Below are 15,130 nucleotides of genomic sequence, written 5' to 3'. Positions count from 1 at the left end.
TATTCTCCTTTCTCGCCGCTCCTCTTCTGTCAACCCCCTCTACCTAGCCCTTCACTGGCTCCCATTCCCCTTCAGAATCCTCTTTAAGCTCCTCACACTCACCTACAAGGCCCTCGCCAACTCCACTGCGCCCTACATCTCCACCCTCCTCTCTATTCATGCTCCATCCCACCCTTTCTGTTCTGCCTCTGACCGTCGCCTCTCTTGCCCCCTTATAACCTCCTCCCACGCGCGTATCCAAGACTTCGCCCGCGCTGCCCCCTCCACTGGAACAAGCTCCCACCCTCCATCAGAACTTCCCCTAATCTGTCCAGTTTCAAACGTGATCTAAAAACCCACCTTTTTCTTAAAGCCTTTCTGTCTCCCACTTAACTTCCTACCTTATATTCTGCCTCCGTCCCCCTACTCTCCCTCTCTCCCCTGCGTCTCTCTGTCTGTCCACCCCTCCCCTTAGATTGTACGCTCCTCTGAGCAGGGCCATCTCTCCTCCTGTTTCCATCACTTCTAACTCTGCACTCCAGCTACTTAGCCCTCCTCCTCGAGGCTCCACTCCACGTCCACTCTCGCTCCCTCCTCCCCCCTGGGGGTCTCCCTGTCTTCCGCGCCCTCCTTTTTGGGCCCCGTCATTTGCGGATCCTACCTCCCCCTTCCCCGCCCTCTCTAGCTGTGCATTGAGCTTACCGAGTTGCTGTGCTTACTGTTTACTGTACTGTGCTGTCTCCCATTGTATTGTAATTTGTTTGTCTCTGTACAACGCTGCGGACGCCTTGTGGCGTCTTATAAATAAAAATTAATAATAATAATAATAATTATTAAATAATGGAGTATCACGATTCACTGAGACTCTTGTTGGATCGTTTTGATCCGCTGGGGTTTTGACACTACTCCCGCTAGAGGTGCAAAGTCTAACAGCACAGATGGTCTTCCCCAGGCATCCCCACAAGGAGATTTGGATGGTGCTGCCTCTATATTGCAGGTCGCGGCCGTCAGGGAGAAGCACCCCCACAAGACCTTGGAGAACTGGACCGAGAAAGATTAGACTTGATGTGATGTCAGACTACTGCGAGTTACCACTTAGGATAGTGGAGAACAAATTCTGGCCGAAAAGATCAATAGGCGGACACAGGGAATATACTTGAAATGATGCTCTGACAGCTGGTACCAAGAATGAACTAGGTGCAATATTCTGCAGGCTGATACAAGGAGTAGACTTGGTGCGATGTTCTGCAGACTGACACAAAGAGTATACTTGGTGCGATGTTCTGCAGGCTGACACAAGGAGTAGACTTGGTGCGATGTTCTGCCGGCTGACACAAGGAGTAAACTTGGTGCTATATTCTGCAGGCTGACACAAGGAGTAGACTTGGTGGGCAATGATTAGGGAAGCCAGTCCTAATGCAAGCAAAGCTAATGCAAAGTGATATAAAGAACCGACACTGGGAGAGGAAAAAGAGGTGCTTTAAATAGTGCAGGCAGTGATTGGGACACCAATGGGAGATCAGCAAAGGGTTTAACAAGGCAAGCGGTTCTGTGCATGTGCAGAACTGCCGGAAAGATGACCGCCGGGACCAGCCGCAAAGAGCAGGGAGTGGGGTCCAGGTAAGCACGCCGGACCAAGAGTCCGGCGTGTGACATGGAGAAATCCCCACACAAAATCAAATTAATGGATTGGTTCTTTAAAATAAAAACAAACATTTATTTCCACATATTTAAAAATGTACAAAAAAAGACATCATATAAAACTGATTAGACAAGTGACTCCTTGGTCAGGTTTTCTAACCTTTAGTAATGTCCCAGCTCCAGATGGTAAACAGTGACCATTTATTTAAGTGATAGCAAAGATGATTTCTTTCCACCAACCACTCCTCAAGTTTTCAAATGATAGTTCCAAGTAGTTAAATTTGCATAGGAGTAAATATTTTACAAAAGTTCCGATGCAACAAAAGCTCAAATTCTTGATATTAATGACACATAGGCATTTACATATCCTCGCCTTATGCCTCTTTAAATGTTGCGAAATAACCAGTACCAGTAAAAATTCTCCACCCTCCGGAGGGAATTTGGAAATGGCCAGCATTCACTGCGCGGTCTCAGACACATCTGTCCGTCGGTTAGATTGCACTGTGTTACAGGTGATGTATTCCCTCAAATGCTGTCTGACTGGAAACAGAGATTACAATAGAGATGCTCCTCCTATATTGGTCACAATAGGAGCACGGATTGAATCAAAAGACCATGTCCTTGTGTCGGTATCTGTATAGACGGCTGCCGCGTTTCGTGCTGACCTATGCTCCTTTCGTGCTAGGTGACCGGAAAGCGTGACTGTGTTGCGTGCCTCACGGCTGAATTATCCATACCGAAAGATCGGAACTGGTCGGGGGTTAAATTCTACATAAAGAACCGCATAACAGCATTAAGGAGGGATCAAACTTGTTGAAATGATGCACTGTGGTTGAACAGGGCTGTAACCTCCATGGCTAGGTGTAAGGGGGCATGCGGATGTCCTCAGATGGCCAAAATAAATGAAACTTTCCCCATTCTGCAGTCTGTGTCAGTACTATGTACTATGTACTAGAGTACTATGCAAAGTCAAAGTGTAAACGTCATGTGGTAACTCTGGTAACAAACAGCTCCTATACATAGCCATATGACTGTTCTGTTGACAGGGCATTAGGAAAGGGGTGTTCCTATGCTCCATGATCCAGACATGGGTCCTCATGGTGCAATAAAAATAAATATGTGTGTGTGTGTGTGTGTGGTTCTCTGGTGACAGAACACCTTTTCTCACCTCTTACAGTGACATATAGAGGCCCAAATGAAAGACCCCCACTCATTTGCTACCTGTGGGACATGGCCAGGGGGAAACATGGTTATGGGTGAAGTAAAGACCTAGGGCTAGATTTACTAAGCTGCGGGTTTGAAAAAGTGGGGATGTTGCCTATAGCAACCAATCAGATTCTAGCTGTCATTTTGTAAAAAGTACTAAATAAATGAAAGCTAGAATCTGATTGGTTGCTATAGGCAACATCCCCACTTTTTCAAACCCGCAGCTTAGTAAATATAGCCCCTAGTGAAGGTGCCACTCACTGAACTCCCTGAAAATGATTGACATCATCCCCATAAAATAAATATTAAAATATAATTTAAGTGTGTTTTTTTTACAATCTGTTACAGTAAGGTGTCACGTGATATTCTGGAATAGTTTCAGGAAGTCTAGACTGTGATAATACCTCTGTACTTTCAACAGCATTAAACCCCTTTTTACTTTTATGCTGAATTTGCTTTGTCCTTGATGATGGTGAATAAGGGCATCTTAAATTAAGGTGGGTAGTCCTCTTACTAAAACCTGCCATCCTTCTAGCAAATACATGGCCCCTCTCTGCTACCTGAAGCTGGGAGCTGGCTTCTCTGCAGCTCATGGTGCTGGAAAACTCCTATTATTGGTGAGGACTGCAAAGATTCTAGTACTGAGCTTTGAGAATCTCTGTAGTGAAAATGAGCAGGTTGCATCAGAATCTGGTTCACTGCTTCAGGTAACAGACAAATTACAGTATACACTTTTGTCCATGTGCATGCTGCTACTTATAGTGCCACAAGAATATACTTTAAATGGTGTCCACATCAGAAAATATAAAGTGCTGCCATATCAGAAAAAAATGTATTATGGCCCCACTGGTAATCAACTCGTATGCCTTAATAATATAATGTTAAACATTTTTACCATTACATATAACCATACCTGACATTTGGGCCACTAACTTATTAATAAAATAATTTTGCCCTCATAAGATAAATTAATAATAATTTTGCCCCTCTCAACAAGAATTGATGATTACCCTCATAATTAAAACTTGTATTGTGCTGTATTGTAACCAATCAAAAGCAGGTCTAAAAAAATGCAGCGATTTCTCTGTAGAATTTCTGGTGATTTTGACTCAACCGCTGGCAGGATAGGTGTTTTAAAATCGAAACACATCGCTGGAGATCCGATTTTGGACTCTCTAAATCGCAGTTTAATACATATGGCGACATAAAATCGCTGGCGATCTCGAGCGATTGCAGCGATTTCAAATCGCTGAAAAAAATCGCACTTTAATACATTTTGCCCCTAGCCTTGCAGTGCACTGAGAAATTGTGAGCAGGAAACAGGCTCATTGGAAAACAGATGTATGCATAATGTAAGTGCAGAACCTAGAAGTCAGCCAATACTGCAGCACTTATATGACATGAATATCTTATTGTTCAGCTAATCTCCGTAACAGAAAAAAAAGCCTTCCTACTGCAAAGTTATATATCCCAGAGAGTTTGCCTAGTATCACTTGTGTATATACCATACTAACTTTATGATTACCTGAACTCCCCTGAACTGACACTTCCTTAATTTCCTAATCTTTTTGTAACACCAGCGTGGAATAAGTTTATAGACCCAAACATTTGACCCAAAATAAGGTATTACTCCACTTCCGATGACTTGTATTCACACAATACTCTCCCAGAGTTATTAGATCAAGTGGTTCAGCATCTTATCTTCAGGATCTGCAGGAATTGTTGCCAAATGAAAGCACAAAGGTGCTCATTAAGTATTCAGGAAAAAAAACATAAAATGTAACTTGCCCTTTGTATGGCATGCAAGATCATTTATAAGTGAATAAGCAACAAAAATATTAAGTATTATACTCCCTCGCTTCAAGTACAGGACTTCTGCATTCTTGTTAATAGTACAGAAGCATGAGCTAATGAATGTGTGATTCATTTTGTCCAGCACTGACAGGGAAGTAACTGGCAATTTGATTGTTGTTTTTTAGTTCTGAAATGGGACAGAGACCTATTTTTACCTCATCTCAGGATGCTAATCTGGCCTAGATTTGTGGAAAGATCACATATATCATGACCTGGAGGATAAGAGGGAGCAGGAATATAAGGGTGTCAAGTACTTTTCACTTTGTAATTCAATATATATTTTTAAGTTTAAAAATGTTATATTCAGTTGAGGATGGGGGGATTCGGACATATCCAGAGTCGGACTGGCCAACTGGAGTATCAGGGAAATCTCCAGTGGGCTCTGCTGCCCGAGGGCCAGCCACCCTAGGCACATGGGGCACAACGTTCAGTGGCGCCTGGCTCCCTGCACCTTTAGGTGTTGTGGACATCAACTAATGATGTTGCGGCACTCCAGTGTAGATGAGCCCGTCCGACTGCCAAAAAGCTACTGCAGAAGAGAAGAGTTGTCTCAGTTAGTAATAGTAATAGAAGCAGGTAAGGGGGCTTGCGTTACATCTATACCACCTAGAGTGCTCGATAACCATTCATAATCTGAAGGAAGAGAGGGTACAGTGGGTTCAATAATTCTTTGAGCATTGTCCGCTTCAAAGGGACATATTGGTGACAGATCAGTTTAAAAGGCCCCATGGGGGCATATGGATAGATCTAGCTAATTATATTTATAGAATATAAACAGGTTTTGTGAAAATTAATAATTTATTTGGGGAGATGTGCAGAGGTGTGAGGGGAAATGTGCAGAGTTCTGTGAGGGGAGATGTGCAGAGGTGTGAGGGGAAATATGCAGAGTTCTGTGAGGGGAGATGTGCAGAGTTCTGTGACAGGAGATGTGCAGACTTCTAGAAGGGGAGATGTGCAGAGTTCTGTGAGGGGAGATGTGCAGAGGTGTGCGGGGACATGTGCAGAGGTGTGAGGGAAGATGTGCAGAAATCTGTGAGGGGAGATGTGCAGAGTTCTGTGAGGGGAGATGTGCAGAGTTCTGCGAGGGGAGATGTACAGAGGTGTGCAGGGAGATGTGCAGAGGTGTGAGGTGAGATGTGCAGATTTCTGCAAGGGGAGATGTGCAGAGTTCTGCGAGGGGAGATGTGTAGAGTTCTGTGAGGGGAGATGTGTAGAGTTCTGTGAGGGGAGATGTGCAGAGTTCTGCGAGGGGAGATGTGTAGAGTTCTGTGAGGGGAGATGTGCAGAGTTCTGCGAGGGGAGATGTGCAGAGTTCTGTGAGGGGAGATGTGCAGAGTTCTGTGAGGGGAGATGTGCAGAGGTCTGTGAGGGCAGATGTGTAGAAGTCTGTGGAGAGATGTGCAGAGTTCTGTGAGGGGATGAGGTGAGATGCGCAGAGTTGTGAGGGGAGGTGGAAAGAGGTGTGAGGGGAGATGTGCAGAGTTCTGCGAGGGGAAATGTGCAGAGTTCTGCGAGGGGAGATGTGCAGAGTTCTGTGAGGGGAGATGTGCAGAGTTCTGTGAGGGGATGAGGTGAGATGTGCAGAGGTGTGAGGGGAGGTGGAAAGAGGTGTGAGGGGAGATGTGCAGAGGTCTGTGGGGGGAGATGTGCAGAAGTTTGTCAGGGGAGATGTGCACATTTCTGTAAGGGGAGATGTGCAGCGATCTGTAAGATAAGAGGAGATGTGTTGAGTTCTTTGATCAGAGATGTTCAGAGTTCTGTGAAGGAAGATGTGCAGAGTTCTGTGAGGGGAGATGTGCAGAAGTTTGTCAGGGGAGATGTGCAGAGTTCTGCGAGGGGAGATGTGCAGAGTTCTGTGAGGGGATGAGGTGAGATGTGCAGAGGTGTGAGGGGAGGTGGAAAGAGGTGTGAGGGGAGATGTGCAGAGGTCTGTGGGGGGAGATGTGTAGAAGTCTGTGAGGGGAGATGTGCAGAAGTTTGTCAGGGGAGATGTGCACATTTCTGTAAGGGGAGATGTGCAATGATCTGTAAGATAAGAGGAGATGTGCAGTGATCTGTAAGATAAGAGGAGATGTGCAGAGTTCTTTGATCAGAGATGTTCAGAGTTCTGTGAAGGAAGATGTGCAGAGTTCTGTGAGAAGTGATGTGGGGAGTTTCGAACTACCATAAGTGTAGGGGATTCAGCTTCTATGGGGTCTACAGCTCAAAGGATGGTACATGGGGACCATTATCAAATTCTTGCTATGGGGCCCACAAAAGTTTATTTACGCCCATACTGGCTATCAGCATCATTGTTCACTACAGCAGGCGTTTTTTGCCTCCCTTCCTGCTTTCCATGTTGCACTTTTTAAAGATATTTAAAAACTGTATTTATATATATTTACAAATTAAATTATGTAGAATTATGTAAGTATTATATATTAGCCACTTAAGACTTCCAAGGTATATAAAAAGCTGAATTTTAGCAGGTTTTTCTGGGCTTAGTTATATAACTTTCCAACAGAGGTGATATTCTGACAAATCGCACAGCTATTGTGCTATTTGCCTGAGAAACAATATGTGTGAATGATCGGTACTGTTTCCAATTGTAATATACCTAAAACAACAAAATATTTGCGAATTTCACCGATTGGCATTAGGTTAGTTCAGATCGGCTGAAATTTGACAACACGCATGGAAATGTTATCTTTATCACTCTTTAACAATCATTGACCTGCAGAAACAAAAACTATAATTGTATGATTCACGTGTTCCATGATTGTATAGAATAAAAAATTGTCATCTGTGTGTCAGAATTAGCAAACGTTGTGACTATGTCAATAGAGTTTAATAATAAAAATAATAACACTATTAACAATATTGAGAACTTGGGGCATATGGAAAATAATAGGAGCTAAAGTTTCACAGCAAACAGAAAAAAATAAGTTAAACTGGCTCATATCCACAGTCAAATTCTATGTTAAAATGTCCATGAATAGATCTACTGTGAATCACTTTCAGTATATCAAGAACAATGCCTAACAAACAAACTACAGTGTAAAAATGGAGAAGAAACAAATTAGAAGCCCCAGCCACTATAGAAAGTCACTTTGAAAGAGGAAAGAAAAACTTCTTTAAACTAGTTAAAAGCCTGTACCCAGGAGTAAAGGAAGCACCCTGTGTAAAGTAATGTATCCGCTGCTCTCTCGCCACACAGAAAAGAAGCCGATGTATAAAGATTTTCTTATTAGACACAGACACCTCAGAAAAAAATGAGTAAATTAAAGGAGGCATTTGAATGGAGGAGTCTAGGAGGAAAAAAGGGGGTCTATTCAAGTCTAAATTATGCATAATGTTGTCAGAACTGTCCGGAGGCCAAAACTTCCTTCCTTGCAGCCAAGGGAGATGTTTGTATCCTGAGCGGAGGCCCGTCTTTGTGTGTGTCAGGCAGCAGGTGCAGGTTGGCGGTGGTATACAGTGATGCTTTCATAACATAACTGCTGCCTTATCTGAAATAGCTAGCTTCACATAGCAGGAAACCCCGGAGAGGCTTCAATGAAGAGTGGTTGATAGAAAGATGAGACTGATTGCAGCTAACACAGACCTTTATCTGAGGAGGAAATAAAGAGATCTTTGCCCTGATACTGAAGCTTCGGCCATGTGAACTAGCGTCTAGCTGTATGTGTGATGTCCCCTCCCCTGCTGGTGTAACCAATGGACCTCTAAAGGCTACATCCTGCTTATCTCTTGGCCACAGGCATTATAGTCATAACTGGGCCCCACTGTCACCACTCCTGACAACTGTCTGCAAAACAGGGTCAACAGCTGCTCCCAGATTTATGAATGGGGACCACAAGATCATCCCTGTCAAATCAGGTGCAACACAAAGGGGTATGAACTACGCAACGTGAATCTCTTGCAAGTTACACAGTTTACACATTTTAATATAATATCCAGAAAGGTGCAGATAGACATAACTTTTTACAGCTGTAACATAATATGATCCGCATGCATTTCTGTTATATTTTAAATGCTTCCTTTCGATAAATCATACCTTACTAACAATTATACTGGTCACACACACATATCCCAGCTGGTATAGGGCAACCGGCCTGATATTGTAGTGTGAATGGCTAGAAAATGACTGTGATGCCTGATAATAATAGGACAATAGGATTCTAATTGGATGGATTATTATAGGATTGTTGGTCAGAAAATAACAGTAGATCAGTGCTATTGTCATTTTCTGACCGCACTAACAAAACCAAGTCATGCCGGAAGTAATCCAGTCGCTTGGCCTGAACAGCTGGATATTGTGCAGTTTGGCCACCACAAGTGAACACAGTTCCTATCATCCTGGTATTCTCTCAGGGTTAAAGGAAAGACATGTGTGGGGCCCGCTTACACCAGAGTAATGAGTAATAGCTACTTTTTCACAGGAACTGTGGTCTCTCAAGATAGGCACTAACTTTAACAAGATACAGAACTCCTCACCTCACCTGCAGATACCAGTAAACACATGTAAGAACAGACTTTGAGAACAGTGTCAACTATCAGAACAAAGGATAGTAAAATATTTAGCATAACAGATACTAGGAATTATAATACATACATTTGTATTAACTAGGCAGAATAAGAGAACTGGTACTATATAGTGGTCAATAAATACAAAATAGTGAACATATACTAAGAACTGCAAAACCAAAAAAGCATAGCAGTGTGCAGGAGCCAGTACATACAAAAGATGAACAGATACTGAGTGTTGCATCCAGAACAAGATTCATGATAATGTATGAACAAATACTGAGACCTGCATCCAGAACAAGAGTTACGGTAATGTGCAGGTGTCCATGTGTACAAAAGAAGAATGGATATTTAGATCTGCCTCACAAATACAAAGCTAAGCAAGAGAGGTCATACTATGTAGTTTTCCACACACACAGAATAAGAACAGATACTGAGAACTGCATCAGCCAAGCAAAATAAAGAAAGAGGCAATAAACAATGATCCCACCCATAAATAACAAAAACATAGAAAACTGCATCCATCATAAATACATGACAAACAATACTATACAATGAGCTAATATTAAATAGGGCCTATCTTTACATACTGACTGACCCTAAAGGCAAAGAACAGACTAAACTAAAAAGTGTATTCAAAACTAGCTGTGATGGACATATGTTTAGGCATTGAATGAAAAAGGTCAAGAGTCAACTGGAGCTGTGAGATTTAATGTGAGCATGAAACGGGCAGGCAGACAAGAAAATCTTACCTGCTGTGAAGTGCTGTCTTGATATGTGTGTAACACTCATATTGTAACTTACAGCCATTCACTAGTAACCCCCAGCAGCCGGATAGAGCCCATGTAATCTCTTTGCTCAGGAGAGGTCTGAGCATCACTCTCAATGCTCACTGCCCATGCAAAGTGATATGTAAATAAGACCTGTCCCTCACAAGCCCAACACCTGCTCCTCTTCCATTGCAGCTCCCATACACAGAGCACAGATAGGACATCAACATGCAAATATCAACAACACCAAACAGTCCCTGGCAGGTAAATGGTCACATGACTCAACCAAGTCATTACCCTTTGATCGCCACAGAAAACATGCAAGGAAAGAGCTGTGTGTTGTCTTAAGGTAGCACAATAGGTTAAAGCATGCACCAAATTCCATGAATAATACAGAGAGGGTGATTTACTAGCATGGTACAAAAGTACAACTGTGCAGTTAAGAACAGTAACAAGCCAGCATTAAGCTTTGATCGGGGTACATAAAAGGTAGATTAAGGAAAGTAACTGATTGATTGCTATTGGCTATTACATATTTACACCATGTTAGTAAACTCAGTATCATAAAGAATGACTGCAACCAGATCATATTGCTGTTCTATTACTCAGTGAATATTATATGAATGAAAACCCTTTTGAGTTGCACGCCTGTTAAGATACACACAACTTCACAATGAACTTCTTCCCCAAGCCAAGCTGTTTGTAAGGTCTCCAGAAAAAGTTGATGACTTGCATAGTTTTACATTGTGACAAAAAAATAAATAATTTTTAAAGAAGTGCACCCCCCTCAATATCTTTAATCAGCCCCACTGCTAGATAGCCCAGGCTAGATTCTACTTAAGCAGGGGAGTGACACGTGTGTGGGGGTGCACCACAAAAGTGCTAACCTGCATGAGGCTAGACCAGTGGTGTACCAGTGGGAACCAGTCCCAGCCTGGTCAGTGCATAGCTGGAGCCTCTACATGAGGACCTCCGCAACAAACAAGTGAGCGGGCCCCCGCTTTCAGAGGTCAGCAACCCTATGCAGAATAGCACTGGGGCTCTACTCATCCACCCTGATCGGTGAGGTAATTAAAAAACTTGGACCACTAGAGTAGCAACTATGCCACCCAGGGGTACCAGCTATTGTGGCACTACATAAGCCAACACACAGTGGCACTCATAAACTGTAAGTTCATTCATGAGTTTGTTGAACCACAAGCACCGGCATGCTCAACTGCCAATGCTCACTGTGGAAAATTCAGTTCCACAATAGCTGAAATAGGAAAAAGTAAATAATCACACACACAGGGTTACATAAACTTTTATTCAAGCAAAAACTCCCTGATATGCTCTCATTCTCCACTTTAATAGAAACGAAAAAAATATTCTTACTGCAAACAAAAATATTCTATATAATCCTATTGGTTGGAGTATTCTCAATTGGCTGAGAGGGTCAATAATTGCTTAGCCCCTAGGTTCCCAAACTGTGCGCTGCGGCTCCCAGGGGTGCTGCGGCGCTGTCACAGGGACAGTGGCGCACGCAGGGGGGGTTTCTGGTTCTCCGCGAACCAACGGTACTATACAGCAGCCGCGGCGCTGTCAAAGAAGCGTCCGCGCCAGTGCTGTATTGTAGTATAATACAGCACTGCCGCGGATGCTGCTTGACAGCGCCGCGGCTGCTGTAGAATTTTTTTTTTTCTGGGGGGGCAGAAACCCCCCCTTCTAAATCCTGCGTTCGCCCCTGATGGATGCCGTGGCCAGGAAGAAGAAGAGGAAGGAAAAAGAAAAAAAAACAAAAAAAAAACTACTTACCAATCCGGCGGCGCCCGGGACCCAGCATCCTCCTCCTTCCTCGCTTCTCACTGAATGCCGGGCGTGACGTCACGCCCGGCATTCAGTGAGAAGCGAGGAAGGAGGAGGATTCTATACATAAATACATTCTTCTCCCTTGGATTTATGTGTATTATTTTTGTATACAACTAAATAAGTATTTCTGTTCTGACCTAAATACTTATTACGTCTTTTTGACTACTTATAAAACGGGACTGCTCCATAATTATTTTGGAGGGGTGCCTTGAAAAAATTATGGAGACTCTAAGGGTGCCGCAAACTGCAAAAGTTTGGGAACCACTGGCTTAGCCAATTACGAGCATCTTCCATCACCGCTCAGCCAATCACATGTATCCATCTTGATAGGTGCAGTGCAAAGAAAGTAAATTTTTACGCTGTGCAAATAGACTTACATTCTAACCAAAATAAATACAAAAGTTTCAATTAATACTATTCTGTGTGACCATGGGATATGACAGTTAATCACAGTTTAACCAAAGAAAGAGGTTCCACCGCAGCTCAAATCTCTCCAGTTTCATATGTTGCCCTGTTTGCATAACTGTTTTCTTCTGTCTCTTTTGTACATCACACTGCGGAGAAAATAGAAATGAGACTATTGCTTTCTAGGCTTTTTAACATTGTATCCAGTAAGGGTCACTTATGAAAGTGCAAAACATATAGGCATATACAGCTTTTCATTTTGTGTAAATGTGCTTATTAGTCAACCTCGAACATATATAGGTACATGGACATTTTTCAATTTTGGGATCTGCCCCATGAAAATAAATCTCCACCTACTTAAGTGAGATTGTGGGTCTGACTGGAAATGTGTATCAACTGACATTCCCATCATTAATTTCAACTTTTTGATTTTCTCCTAAGGTACTGCTTGGTGTATCTCCCTGCATGTCTTAATAAATGAATCATGAGCGTGAGGTTACATTAGGTATTTTATTATGTGTCTCTTTCTGTGTCTGAAAGGTTATAATACATGATAGAAATGCGCCTAGTAATGCACTTTCCTGTATAAAGAGTGGCAGTAGATTGGAGTCGGCTTCCCATTTAGCATATAAGCTGGTACCTGGTTTCCACCATCTCAGAGACAAGTCAAGTTTGTGGAACACTGGCACATGGACCCCAAACAATGTCACACTGACATTTAAGGACACAGCACAATGACACAATAACTCTTGCGGTTCTAGAATGATGACCACTGGAACATGGTGCCCAAGAACAATGACACAATAACACTTGTGGTCCTAGAACAATGGCCACTGGAACATTGGGCCCAGAACAAAGGCATACTGACCCTTGGGGTCATAGAACAATGTTGCACTGTCATTTGGTGTCTCAGAACAATGACACATTAACTCTTGCAGTCCTAGAATGATGACCACTGGAACACGGGGCCCCATAAAATGGCATACTGATACATGGGGTCACAAAACAATGGCACACACTGACACGTGGGGCCTCAGAACAATGGCATACTGACTCTTGGGGTCACAGAACAATGTTACACTGGTAAGTTGGTGTGACGAAACGAGTTTGATTACACATTCACCAGCCTGTCCCTCGTTTCTCACAAAATGTGGATTATAGCAAGTACTTTTTATAGTGTTGCTTTTGTTCCCCAGCTCAACAGAGTACAACTACAGTGTCTAATTACATGTGGATAAGGGGACATTGTATGTTGTTGATATTGCATGGAAGCTGTTAGTCATTGTCCTTAAAGTGAATCCAGGTGGGTTATGGGTAGGCATCAGGTTGCAAGATACTGGTGAGGGGGAAGCTAATTAGTATCCATTGTTCTCTCAAGAGTAGTCCAGACATTTGGTCTACAATCTAGCAGGGGAGTTTTTGTGTAAGTACAGCTCATCTCCACTCCCCCATCCAACCCCCCTAGTCCCGGACTCACCAATGTTTACCAAGGAGAGACCCAAGGGTTTGCGCAGGGAGGGGAAACACTGTGGAAATTTAACTCTAGATATAAGGAGCCACTCCAGGGGGGTAGATGATATTCAGTCAGGGAATTGATGGCTGGAGGCTGCAGGGAGGCTGGTTTTTGAGTTGCCGTTCTCTACCAGTGAAATACATCGGCAGATCCATGGGTCATCAAGTATGGACAGTCAGGTGACTGTAACTCATTAAGTTAGTGGGGTAAGGGACAGATTATGTGGTAAACCAGCCTGGCATTTATTTACTGTGTGTACATTATATTCTAGTGTTGTTTTTATAACAATAAATGTACTGTTGTACATTCTAACTGCATTTGCCTGAGTGACTAATAAGAACCCTAGAAGGTACTGGGTAGGCTTCCCTGGCATAGAAAGGCACCCCTGTATGGTCTGCCAGAGTGAAGTGGGTAGCATTGAGCCAGATAAACCCGGTATCACAGAACAATGTTACACTGACACCTATGGTTCCAGAACAATAAGACACTGACATTTGGTGTCCCAGAACAATGGCAAGAACACCCTTCAGGTCACAGAATAACTTTACACTGATTAGTTGGGGTTCCAAAACAATGTCACTCTTACACTTGGGGTTCCAGAACAATGGAACACCAGCACCTGGTGTAACAGAACAATAATACACTGACACTTTATCCCAGAACAATTACACATTGACACTTAAGGTTCCAGAACAATGACACACTTGGTGTCCCAGAACAATGGCATGCTGACACTTGGGGTAACGAAACAATGGCATGCTGACATTTGGGTCATAGAGACAATGGCACACTAACATTTTGGATCACAGAAAAATTGAACATTAACATTTGAAGTCTCAGAGCAATGGAACACTGACACACGGGGCACCAGAAAAATGGCACACTTACACTTCGGATTTCAGAACAATGGCAATACTGACACTTGGGGTTCCAGTACAATGACTTACTGACACTTGGGGTGACAGAACAATGACGCACTGACACTTGATGTACCAGAACAAAGGCACACTAGCACTTGAGGTACCAGAGCAATGCAGCACTGACACTTAGGGTCCCAGAACAATGGCCATGGAACATGTGGTCCAAGAAAAATAGCACATTGATACATGGGGATGCAAAACAATGACATTTTAACACTTGATGTACCAGAACAATGGCACACTGACACTTAGGGTTCAAAAACAATGATATGCTGACAATTGGGTCACCTAACAATGTCACACTGACAATTGGGATTCCAGAACTGAGGTCCACTGACACTTGCGGTTCTGGAACAATGGCACACCGACATTTAGGTTCCAGATCAATGGCAAACTGACACATGAGGTTAAAGAAAAATAGCACACTGACACCTAAGGTTCCAGAACAATGGCACACTGACATTTGGGGTCACGGAACAATGGCACAATGA

At 43.1% G+C, this 15,130-nt stretch overlaps 1 long non-coding RNA gene across 1 annotated transcript in view; it reads right to left on the bottom strand.

Annotated features, from left to right (window-relative positions):
• Positions 1-11,884: 11,884 nt before the first annotated feature.
• Positions 11,885-15,130, bottom strand: part of LOC142160414 (uncharacterized) — a 31,035-nt gene continuing 27,789 nt past the window's right edge. Inside the window, exon 4 of the long non-coding RNA XR_012693208.1 lies at positions 11,885-12,355. This is a non-coding gene — a long non-coding RNA (uncharacterized LOC142160414). The remainder of the gene's footprint in view (positions 12,356-15,130) is intronic.

Source organism: Mixophyes fleayi, chromosome 6, assembly GCF_038048845.1.
Source record: "Mixophyes fleayi isolate aMixFle1 chromosome 6, aMixFle1.hap1, whole genome shotgun sequence".
Taxonomy (NCBI): domain Eukaryota; kingdom Metazoa; phylum Chordata; class Amphibia; order Anura; family Limnodynastidae; genus Mixophyes; species Mixophyes fleayi.
Note: the sequence above shows the minus strand (reverse complement) of the source record. Positions and strands in the feature narration are given on the sequence as shown.